Raw genomic sequence first — 13,074 nt, 5'->3', positions numbered from 1 at the left:
CAATCTGCCGCAACGGCCAACGATAGCAGCAGGCAGCACTAAGCGGCAGCAGCAGAGGAAAAACTAGCGGCAAAGCAGTAGCGGGCAGCAGGCTTGGCAAGGAGCAGCAACAGGCAGCGCCAGGGGCGAGCTGCTGCAGGCAACAGTAGTACGCAGCAGCAGCAGCAAACAAAGGGAAGCAGCGGCGGGAGCACAGCAGCGGGGGGGAGGAGGGGCTGGGCGCGGCCCACGGGCACGCGTGCACGGGCGAGGGCGGCCAAGACGCGGCCCTGGGCGCGGTGGAGCCCGACGGGGAGGCACGCGGAGCGTGGCCAAGCGAGACAGGGGAGCGGCAGCGGGCGAGCGGCAATAGGCATGGCGCGAGCACGGGCGTGTGTGGGCAGACGAGCGCGTGCGTGGTCGCGCGCGACGGGCGATGGCAGGAGGAGCAACACGAGCAGGGCTAGGAGTGGATGTGTGCGGATGCGGAACTCCGGCCAAGGCGGCCTCGGGCGGGCACGGGTCTATGGCGACAGATCGACAGCGGGGCGAGGGGGTTAGGAAGGAGCAGCTCTCTGTGATGGAGATGATGAGGTCGGGGAGAGTCGGGGTTGATCGGAACGGCGGTAATCGATGACGGACGACGACGACGTACGCGACGAAGTCTGGCTCGATGGCGAGCGCAGGGGCCACCTCGGCTCCGTTCCGTGTTCGGGACGGATGAAGACGTCCGTGGCGGGCCTCCTGGACGTCCTCCCACGCGAAGGCGACGACGGTGGTCGTGGTAATGACGATGACGAGCGTGGTCACCGTGAGAGTTTCCAAGCTCGAATTCGAGCGAAAGAAGAAGGGGGCGACGGGGGAAAGTGGGGGGAATGGACGAGGGCGACCTAGGGTTCGCGTTGGCGCAGTTATAAGCGAAGGGGATCGACGTGGCGGCCATCTACGGCCACGGCAACCGTGGATGTGCGACACGCACATCTCCTGCATCCTCCTCTGTAGAGGAAGGAGAAGGCCGTTCGTGGGTTGGGCCTCGTTACTCTTGTAGCAGGCCGCAAGTAAATAGTGTGCACTTAGCCTTTTCTCCTTTTTTTCGTTCCTTCTATTTTCAATATTATATTTCCATTTTCTTGTTTTGCACTTATTTTCTATATTAAATCAAATTATTTAAAACCAATATTTATCACATAAATACTAGGTAGTGAGTTGAGTTAGCACAACAAGTTTCAATTTATTTTGAATAGTTTACAAATTTGTTTGTTTTTAATTGGTTAATTTAAATGTTCTTGGTCATGTTTTGAATATATAAGGGGCATTCCAATACTTTGTAAAATGTTGATTTCTACAAGATAATTAGCTACTGAATATTTGCAACCCAACAAACATTTTACTTTTAATGTTTGAAAACTTTTGTTGTTTAACTTTATTTTAAATTTGAATTCGAATGGGACTTGAATCATCGCAAGATTAACAATAGTAATCGAGGTGATGTGGCATCATTAGCAGAGGTTTACTGTAGCTTAAATATCTGGGCGTCACAATTGACCCATTCCGTTAGCTTAGCACTCGATCGTTTAGTATGTTGCTATTGCTTTCTTCATGACTTATACATGTTCCTATGACTATGAGATTATGCAACTCCCGTTTACCGGAGGAACACTTTGTGTGCTACCAAACGTCACAACGTAACTGGGTGATTATAAAGGTGCTCTACAGGTGTCTCCAAAGGTACTTGTTGGGTTGGCGTATTTCGAGATTAGGATTTGTCACTCCGATTGTCGGAGAGGTATCTCTGGGCCCACTCAGTAATACACATCACTATAAGCCTTACAAGCATTGTGACTAATGAGTTAGTTGCGGGATGATGTATTACGGAACAAGTAAAGAGACTTGCCGGTAACGAGATTGAACTAGGTATCGAGATACCGACGATCGAATCTCGGGCAAGTAACATACCGATGACAAAGGGAACAACGTATGTTGTTATGCAGTCTGACCGATAAAGATCTTCGTAGAATATGTGGGAACCAATATGAGCATGCAGGTTCCGCTATTGGTTATTGACCGGAGAGGTGTCTCGGTCATGTCTACATAGTTCTCGAACCCGTAGGGTCCGCACGCTTAACGTTACGATGACAGTTATATTATGAGTTAATATGTTTTGATGTACCGAAGGTTGTTTGGAGTCCCGGATGTGATCACGGACATGACGAGGAGTCTCGAAATGGTCAAGACATAAAGATTGATATATTGGAAGCCTATGTTTGGACATCGGAAGTGTTCTGGGTGAAATCGGGATTTTTCCGGAGTACCGGGAGGTTACCGGAACCCCCGGTAACTTAATGGGCCTTAGTGGGCCTAGGTGGAAGAGAGGAGAGGAGTCCAGGGCAGGGCCGCGCGCCCCTCCCCCCCAGTCCGAATAGGACAAGGAGAGGGGGGCGGCGCCCCCCCCCCCTTCCTTCCTCCCCTCCACCTCTTCCCCCTTCCTCTCCTAGTCCAACATGGAAAGGGGGGAGTCCTACTCCCGGTAGGAGTAGGACTCCTCCTGGCGCGCCTCTCCTCCCTAGGCCGGCGGCCTCCCCCTTGCTCCTTTATATACGGGGGCAGGGGCACCTCTACACACACAATTGATCAACGATCTTTTAGCCGTGTGCGGTGCTTAGGCGAAGCCCTGCGTCGGTAGAACATCATCATCGTCACCACGCCGTCGTGCTGACGAAACTCTCCCTCAACACTCGGCTGGATCGGAGTTCGAGGGACGTCATCGAGCTGAACGTGTGCTGAACTCGGAGGTGCCGTGCGTTCGGTACTTGATCGGTCAGATCGTGAAGACGTACGACTACATCAACCGCGTCGTGTTAACGCTTCCGCTTTCGGTCTACGAGGGTACGTGGACAACACTCTCCCCTCTCGTTGCTATGCATCACCATGATCTTGCGTGTGCGTAGGAAATTTTTTTGAAATTGCTACGTTCCCCAACAGTGGCATCCGAGCCTGTTTTTATGCGTTGATGTTATGCACGAGTAGAACACAAGTGAGTTGTGGGCGATATAAGTCATACTGCTTACCAGCATGTCATACTTTGGTTCGGCGGTATTGTGAGATGAAGCGGCCCGGACCGACATTACGCGTACGCTTACGCGAGACTGGTTTCACCGTTGCGAGCACTCGTTGCTTAAGGTGATTGGCGGGTGTCCGTCTCGCTCACTTTAGTTGAACCGAGTGTGGCTACGCCCGGTCCTTGCGAAGGTTAAAACAGCACCAACTTGACGAACTATCGTTGTGGTTTTGATGCGTAGGTAAGAACGGTTCTTGCTAAGCCCGTAGCAGCCACGTAAAACTTGCAACAACAAAGTAGAGGACGTCTAACTTGTTTTTGCAGGGCATGTTGTGATGTGATATGGTCAAGACATGATGCTATATTTTATTGTATGAGATGATCATGTTTTGTAACTGAGTTATCGGCAACTGGCAGGAGCCATATGGTTGTCGCTTTATTGTATGCAAAGCAATCACCATGTAATTGTTTTACTTTATCACTAAGCGGTAGCGATAGTCGTAAAAGCAATAGTTGGCGAGACGACAACGATACTACGATGGAGATCAAGGTGTCGCGCCGGTGACGATGGTGATCATGACGGTGCTTCGGAGATGGAGATCACAAGCACAAGATGATGATGGCCATATCATATCACTTATATTGATTGCATGTGATGTTTATCTTTTATGCATCTTATCTTGCTTTGATTGATGGTAGAATTATAAGATGATCTCTCACTAAAATTTCAAGATAAAAGTGTTCTCCCTGAGTATGCACCGTTGCGAAAGTTCTTCGTGCTGAGACACCACATGATGATCGGGTGTGATAGGCTCTACGTTCAAATACAACGGGTGCAAAACAGTTGCACACGCGGAATACTCAGGTTAAACTTGACGAGCCTAGCATATGCAGATATGGCCTCGGAACACGGAGACCGAAAGGTCGAGCGTGAATCATATAGTAGATATGATCAACATAGTGATGTTCACCATTGAAACTACTCCATCTCACGTGATGATCGGACATGGTTTAGTTGATTTGGATCACGTAATCACTTAGATGATTAGAGGGATGTCTATCTAAGTGGGAGTTCTTAAGTAATATGATTAATAGAACTTAAATTTATCATGAACTTAGTAACTGATAGTATCTTGCTTGTCTATGTTAATTGTAGATAGATGGCCCGTGCTGTTGTTCCGTTGAATTTTAATGCGTTCCTTGAGAAAGCAAAGTTGAAAGATGATGGTAGCAATTACACGGACTGGGTCCGTAACTTGAGGATTATCCTCATTGCTGCACAGAAAAATTACGTCCTGGAAGCACCGCTGGGTGTCAGGCCTGCTGCAAGAGCAACACCAGAAGTTATGAACGTCTGGCAGAGCAAAGCTGATGACTACTCGATAGTTCAGTGTGCCATGCTTTACGGCTTAGAACCGGGTCTTCAACGACGTTTTGAACGTCATGGAGCATATGAGATGTTCCAGGAGTTGAAGTTAATATTTCAAGCAAATGCCCGGATTGAGAGATATGAAGTCTCCAATAAGTTCTACAGCTGCAAGATGGAAGAGAATAGTTCTGTCAGTGAGCATATACTCAAAATGTCTGGGTATAATAATCACTTGATTCAACTGGGAGTTAATCTTCCGGATGATAGCGTCATTGACAGAATTGTTCAATCACTGCCACCAAGCTACAAGAGCTTCGTGATGAACTATAACATGCAAGGGATGAATAAGACAATTCTCGAGCTCTTCGCAATGCTAAAGGCAGCGGAGGTAGAAATCAAAAAGGAGCATCAAGTGTTGATGGTTAATAAGACCACTAGTTTCAAGAAAAAGGGCAAAGGGAAGAAGAAGGGGAACTTCAAGAAGAACAGCAAGCAAGTTGCTGTTCAGGAGAAGAAACCCAAGTCTGGACCTAAGCCTGAGACTGAGTGCTTCTACTGCAAGCAGACTGGTCACTGGAAGCGGAACTGCCCCAAGTATTTGGCGGATAAGAAGGATGGCAAGGTGAACAAAGGTATATGTGATATACATGTTATTGATGTGTACCTTACTAATACTCGCAGTAGCACCTGGGTATTTGATACTGGTTCTGTTGCTAATATTTGCAACTCGAAACAGGGGCTACGGATTAAGCGAAGATTGGCTAAGGACGAGGTGACGATGCGCGTGGGAAATGGTTCCAAAGTCAATGTGAACGCGGTCGGCACGCTACCTCTACATCTACCTTCGGGCTTAGTTTTAGACCTAAATAATTGTTATTTGGTGCCAGCGTTAAGCATGAACATTATATCTGGATCTTGTTTGATGCGAGACGGTTATTCATTTAAATCAGAGAATAATGGTTGTTCTATTATATGAATAATATCTTTTATGGTCATGCACCCTTGAAGAGTGGTCTATTTTTGTTGAATCTCGATAGTAGTGATACACATATTCATAATATTGAAGCCAAAAGATGCAGAGTTGATAATGATAGTGCAACTTATTTGTGGCACTGCCGTTTAGGTCATATCGGTGTAAAGCGCATGAAGAAACTCCATACTGATGGACTTTTGGAATCACTTGATTATGAATCACTTGGTACTTGCGAACCGTGTCTCATGGGCAAGATGACTAAAACACCGTTCTCCGGAACTATGGAGAGAGCAACAAATTTATTGGAAATCATACATACAGATGTATGTGGTCCGATGAATATTGAGGCTCGTGGCGGATATCGTTATTTTCTCACCTACACAGATGATTTGAGCAGATATGGGTATATCTACTTAATGAAACATAAGTCTGAAACATTTGAAAAGTTCAAAGAATTTCAGAGTGAAGTTGAAAATCATCGTAACAAGAAAATAAAATTTCTACGATCTGATCGTGGAGGAGAATATTTGAGTTATGAGTTTGGTCTTCATTTGAAACAATGCGGAATAGTTTCGCAACTCACGCCACCCGGAACACCACAGTGTAATGGTGTGTCCGAACGTCGTAATCGTACTTTACTAGATATGGTGCGATCTATGATGTCTCTTACTGATTTACCGCTATCGTTTTGGGGTTATGCTTTAGAGACGGCTGCATTCACTCTAAATAGGGCACCATCAAAATCCGTTGAAACGACACCTTATGAACTATGGTTTGGCAAGAAACCAAAGTTGTCGTATCTTAAAGTTTGGGGTTGCGATGCTTATGTGAAGAAACTTCAACCTGATAAGCTCGAACCTAAATCGGAGAAATGTGTCTTCATAGGATACCCAAAGGAGACTGTTGGGTACACCTTCTATCACAGATCCGAAGGCAAGACATTCGTTGCTAAGAATGGATCCTTTCTAGAGAAGGAGTTTCTCTCGAAAGAAGTGAGTGGGAGGAAAGTAGAACTTGATGAGGTAATTGTACCTACTCCCTTATTGGAAAGTAGATCATCACAAAAACCAGTTTCTGCAACACCTACGCCAATTAGTGGGGAAGTTAATGATAAAGATCATGAAACTTCAGATCAAGTTATTACTGAACCTCATAGGTCAACCAGATTAAGATCCGCACCAGAGTGGTACGGTAATCCTATTCTGGAGGTTATGTTACTAGACCATGACGAACCTACGAACTATGAAGAAGCGATGGTGAGCCCAGATTCCGCAAAATGGCTTGAGGCCATGAAATCCGAGATGGGATCCATGTATGAGAACAAAGTATGGACTTTGGTTGACTTGCTCGATGATCGGCAAGCCATTGAAAATAAATGGATCTTCAAGAAGAAGACTGACGCTGACGGTAATGTTACTGTCTATAAAGCTCGACTTGTTGCGAAAGGTTTTCGACAAGTTCAAGGGATTGACTACGATGAGACCTTCTCACCCGTAGCGATGCTTAAGTCTGTCCGAATCATGTTAGCAATTGCCGCATTTTATGATTATGAAATTTGGCAAATGGATGTCAAAACTGCATTCCTGAATGGATTTCTGGAAGAAGAGTTGTATATGATGCAACCGGAAGGTTTTGTCAATCCAAATGGAGCTAACAAAGTACGCAAGCTCCAGCGATCCATTTATGGACTGGTGCAAGCCTCTCGGAGTTGGAATAAATGCTTTGATAGTGTGATCAAAGCATTTGGTTTTATACAGACTTTTGGAGAAGCCTGTATTTACAAGAAAGTGAGTGGGAGCTCAGTAGCATTTCTGATATTATATGTGGATGACATATTGCTGATTGGAAATGATATAGAATTTCTGGATAGCATAAAGGGATACTTGAATAAGAGTTTTTCAATGAAAGACCTCGGTGAAGCTGCATATATATTAGGCATCAAGATCTATTGAGATAGATCAAGACGCTTAATTGGACTTTCACAAAGCACATACCTTGACAAAGTTTTGAAGAAGTTCAAAATGGATCAAGCAAAGAAAGGGTTCTTGCCTGTACTACAAGGTGTGAGATTGAGTAAGACTCAATGCCCGACCACTGCAGAAGATAGAGAGAAGATGAAAGATGTTCCCTATGCTTCAGCCATAGGCTCTATCATGTATGCAATGCTGTGTACCAGACCTGATGTGTGCCTTGCTATAAGTTTAGCAGGGAGGTACCAAAGTAATCCAGGAGTGGATCACTGGACAGCGGGCAAGAACATCCTGAAATACCTGAAAAGGACTAAGGATATGTTTCTCGTTTATGGAGGTGACAAAGAGCTCATCGTAAATGGTTACGTTGATGCAAGCTTTGACACTGATCCGGACGATTCTAAATCGCAAACCGGATACGTGTTTACATTGAACGGTGGAGCTGTCAGTTGGTGCAGTTCTAAGCAAAGTGTCGTGGCGGGATCTACGTGTGAAGCGGAGTACATAGCTGCTTCGGAAGCAGCGAATGAAGGAGTCTGGATGAAGGAGTTCATATCCGATCTAGGTGTCATACCTAGTGCATCGGGACCAATGAAAATATTTTGTGACAATACTGGTGCAATTGCCTTAGCAAAGGAATCCAGATTTCACAAGAGAACCAAGCACATCAAAAGACGCTTTAATTCCATCCGGAATTTAGTCCAGGTGGGAGACATAGAAATTTGCAAGATACATACGGATCTGAATGTTGCAGACCCGTTGACTAAGCCTCTTCCACGAGCAAAACATGATCAGCACCAAGACTCCATGGGTGTAAGAATCATTACTGTGTAATCTAGATTATTGACTCTAGTGCAAGTGGGAGACTGAAGGAAATATGCCCTAGAGGCAATAATAAAGTTATTATTTATTTCCTTATATCATGATAAATGTTTATTATTCATGCTAGAATTGTATTAACTGGAAACATAATACATGTGTGAATACATAGACAAACAGAGTGTCACTAGTATGCCTCTACTTGACTAGCTCGTTGATCAAAGATGGTTATGTTTCCTAGCCATAGACATGAGTTCTCAGTTGATTAACGGGGTCACATCATTAGGAGAATGATGTGATTGACTTGACCCATTCCGTTATCTTAGCACTCGATCGTTTAGTATGTTGCTATCGCTTTCTTCATGACTTATACATGTTCCTATGACTATGAGATTATGCAACTCCCGTTTACCAGAGGAACACTTTGTGTGCTACCAAACGTCACAACGTAACTGGGTGATTATAAAGGTGCTCTACAGGTGTCTCCAAAGGTACTTGTTGGGTTGGCGTATTTCGAGATTAGGATTTGTCACTCCGATTGTCGGAGAGGTATCTCTGGGCCCACTCAGTAATACACATCACTATAAGCCTTGCAAGCATTGTGACTAATGAGTTAGTTGCGGGATGATGTATTACGGAACGAGTAAAGAGACTTGTCGGTAATGAGATTGAACTAGGTATCGAGATACCGACGATCGAATCTCGGGCAAGTAACATACCGATGACAAAGGGAACAACGTATGTTGTTATGCAGTCTGACCGATAAAGATCTTCGTAGAATATGTGGGAACCAATATGAGCATGCAGGTTCCGCTATTGGTTATTGACCGGAGAGGTGTCTCGGTCATGTCTACATAGTTCTCGAACCCGTAGGGTCCGCACGCTTAACGTTACGATGACAGTTATATTATGAGTTTATATGTTTTGATGTACCGAAGGTTGTTCGGAGTCCCGGATGTAATCAAGGACATGACGAGGAGTCTCGAAATGGTCGAGACATAAAGATTGATATATTGGAAGCCTATGTTTGCACATCGGAAGTGTTCCGGGTGAAATCGGGATTTTTCCGGAGTACCGGGAGGTTACCGGAACCCCCCGGTAACTTAATGGGCCTTAGTGGGCCTAGGTGGAAGAGAGGAGAGGAGGCCAGGGCAGGGCCGCGCGCCCCTCCCCCCCCCCAGTCCGAATAGGACAAGGAGAGGGGGGCGGCGCCCCCCTTCCTTCCTCCCCTCCACCTCTTCCCCCTTCCTCTCCTAGTCCAACATGGAAAGGGGGGAGTCCTACTCCCGGTAGGAGTAGGACTCCTCCTGGCGCGCCTCTCCTCCCTAGGCCGGCGGCCTCCCCCTTGCTCCTTTATATACGGGGGCAGGGGGGCACCTCTACACACACAATTGATCAACGATCTTTTAGCCGTGTGCGGTGCCCCCCTCCACCATATTACACCTCGATAATATCGTAGCGGTGCTTAGGCGAAGCCCTGCGTCGGTAGAACATCATCATCGTCACCACGCCGTCGTGCTGACGAAATTCTCCCTCAACACTCGGCTGGATCAGAGTTCGAGGGACGTCATCGAGCTGAACGTGTGCTGAACTCGGAGGTGCCGTGCGTTCGGTACTTGATCGGTCGGATCGTGAAGACGTACGACTACATCAACCGCGTTGTGTTAACGCTTCCGCTTTCGGTCTACGAGGGTACGTGGACAACACTCTCCCCTCTCGTTGCTATGCATCACCATGATCTTGCGTGTGCGTAGGAAATTTTTTGAAATTGCTACGTTCCCCAACAAGTACCATAAGTCTAGCCAAACACCATAAAAGTTCAACACTAACACCTTACTTAACTTAACTACATAGCATGCTCGATGTCACCAACGCAGTTGTGCCTGCTGCAAAGAAACCTGCACATGACCGAGGAGTCGTGGTTGTAGATCTGAACCTTCAGTCCGAGTCCTGAGATGTGCACAACGATGAGGTCGTCGGGGACGATCCGGTGGCGGTGGCAGAAGTAGTTCCAGCCCCGACCAAGCACCATGTGCCCCTCGAAGTTCTGGACCGGCACCCAGAACACGCACCGCTTGTTCACCGACAGCCTGACCACGCGCGGGAGCCGCTTGATGGCCAGCCAGGTGTTCATCACCTCCACGAACTTGCGAGGGACGACGAGCATGGCGAGGTCCTCGTTGTCCTTGATCTGCTGGTAGAAGCGCAGCGGCTCCTGGGCCCCCTCCTCGTGGCCCTTCCTCGGAGATTGTCCCCTTGAACGAGGCAGGCTCATGAAGGCGATCCTGCCAGGCAGGTCCACCGTCCTGAGCCACCTGTTCATGGGGATGAAATCCTCAGCGCCCTCAGCTCCGGCCACCACCTGAGCTCCTCCACCCGCCACATCCCAGTCAGTCTTCAATATCTTCTCAGGTAAGATGACAAGTATTAGTGCACAAACTCTTTGCAAAATGGCACTGATCAGAGACATTTTCCCAAGAGCAAATGCCACTAATCAGTGCACAAACTCTTTGAGCAAATGCCACTTATCAATGGCACTTGTTGTTGGGCAAATGCCACTGATCAGTGGACTTGCCCAACAGCAAGTGCCATTGATAAGTGGCATTTGCCCATGGGAGAATGCCACTGATCAGTGGCACTTGCTGTTGGGCAAGTCCACTGATCAGTGGCATCTGCTTTTCTGCAACTGCCACTCATCAGTGCACTATCCTAAACATGGAAACATCTAAAAATAGCAACAGCAAGTGCCAATAGCACCCATGTGCAGCCATGCACATTTGACAGCATCCTAAAATGGTCCTACTACATGCACGTATAACAATCAACACAAACCCTAGCTTGAACATGTATGTTAGCAACATGATCAACAACATGAACATGATCCTAGCTTGAACATGAACATGCCATTTGCATGAACACACATCCTAGCAAGACCCTGACATGAACACAGATCCTAGCAAAGCACACTACCATTGGGGATTCTAGCATGAACACGGATCCTAGGACACACTAGCAGTAGCAGAAGAAAATTATCCTAGGACACACACTGTACGAAACAAGAACAGATCGGTCCGATTGGATTCGATTGGGATCGCATCCAATCAGATCTACTCGAATCCTATCTAATCCTATTCAATCCACTAACTACTAGCACATGCCTAAGAAATAAACCCCTAATCTACATCTACGAGCAAGCATTGAGGGGGTTTGACTCACCGAAGCACGCACAGTCGCAACGAACCGAGGCCGGGGTGAAAACCCCGGCGGGAAGGAGAGAGGTGGCAGAGCAGAGGAGGAGTCAGCCCTGGCGACGGCCTGCGGCATCGGCCCCGTGCTCATCGCCACGCCGGAGGTCGAGGAGGACAGCCCGCTGACAGGAGAAAACCCTTGGACGGGGGTCAAGAAAAAAAACCTGCCCAACGGGGTCCCAACAAGCGGCGGCTCCCTTGACGGCGCCGAGCCCAGGACCACGAGGTCCAGAATCGGCGGCGGAGTAGGAACGGCCGGCACCGCATTGGTCGGCGTTGGTGGTGGCCGGCAGCAGATGGGGGACGGCGCTCGCAGCACCGACGCCAGGTCCCGACCCAAGTTCTGGAGCCCGGCCAGCCAGCGCTCCTGGATGCTGGCGATGCACTGGTCGACGGGGGTCAGAGGACGGCGCGACGGTGGGCGAGGCGGAGCCATCGAAGAAGAGGAGAGGGAGGGGTGGTGAGGGAGAGAGGGAGCGGTGGGAACAGTGCGACTGGGGCAGTGACAGAAGAGTGGGGGCGAGTTATGAGACGTCCCCACCATCTCCCGCGCTGCCCGAGGCGTGCAACTGCCTCGCACGCGTGGCTGTGCCCTGCCAGGCTCGCGAGAAACTGCCGATTCGGCAGTTTCCGCCGGGCCAGGCTGCGGGCTGCTTTAAGGTCAGTGCGGGCCACAAACCGCATGCAGCCCAGGCAACCAAACAGGTCGCGCACATCCCGCGCGGGCCTGGTTGGGCTGCATGCGGGCAACCAAACACGCCCACAGTGAACATTCGCATAATTTGTGAACATTTTCTAATATACTATGAACATTTTTATAATGCATGATGGACATTTTATAGTATGCTGTGAACATTTTCTTAATATATGATGAAAAAAGTTGTAAGACACAATGAACTTTTTATATTACACGAAAATAAAAAAATGGAAAACAAAATAAAAGAAACAGAAACAGAAAAATAAGAAAAGAAAAAACCAGAAAAATGAAGAAAGAGCGAAGTGACCGTGGGCCGGCCCAAAATGGCGTGCCTCCGGACAATCCACCCCAAGCTGAGGCCTTTACAGGAAGAACCGAGGAGCGTCCCTGACTTCTAAGACCGGTTCAGGGGCTACTGATGGTGTACTCACCACGTCGTCCCCCGACCAGTGTGCCGGGCAACGGAGCTCCCTGGTGATTCACTAATAGGCCACACCCAAACGACCAACGGCGTACACAAGGTGGATTCCCGAAGGCTTGGCGCGCGCACTCCAAGATCAAAAGTCGTCTACACCACGATCTACACGTAGTTGACATATCTGTAACCCTAGACCCCTTTGTGCCTATATAAACCAGGGGGTAGGGCGCATAGAGGACACATAAAATCTCGTGGTAGAAACACATGTACTTTGTATTTCACCCCAGTCACTACAACTAAAGCAGGAACGTAGGGTATTATCTCTTCGAGAGAGCCTGAACCTGGGTAAAAAAAACCTTACATCTCTTGCTACCATCGTACTTAGGCTAGAGCTCGGGACCCCTTATCCGAGATTCACCGGAATTAACTCCGACAAGAGGTACCCCAGCCGCACCAGAGATCAGACCTCAAGTTTGATGCCTCGGTGTCTCATTAATGCGAATTGTCTTCCTGTGAGAGGAGGTGTTCCCGTCTATACCGAGG

The sequence above is a fragment of the Aegilops tauschii genome, chromosome 1, assembly GCF_002575655.3.
Source record: "Aegilops tauschii subsp. strangulata cultivar AL8/78 chromosome 1, Aet v6.0, whole genome shotgun sequence".
Taxonomy (NCBI): Eukaryota; Viridiplantae; Streptophyta; class Magnoliopsida; order Poales; family Poaceae; genus Aegilops; species Aegilops tauschii.
Note: the sequence above shows the minus strand (reverse complement) of the source record.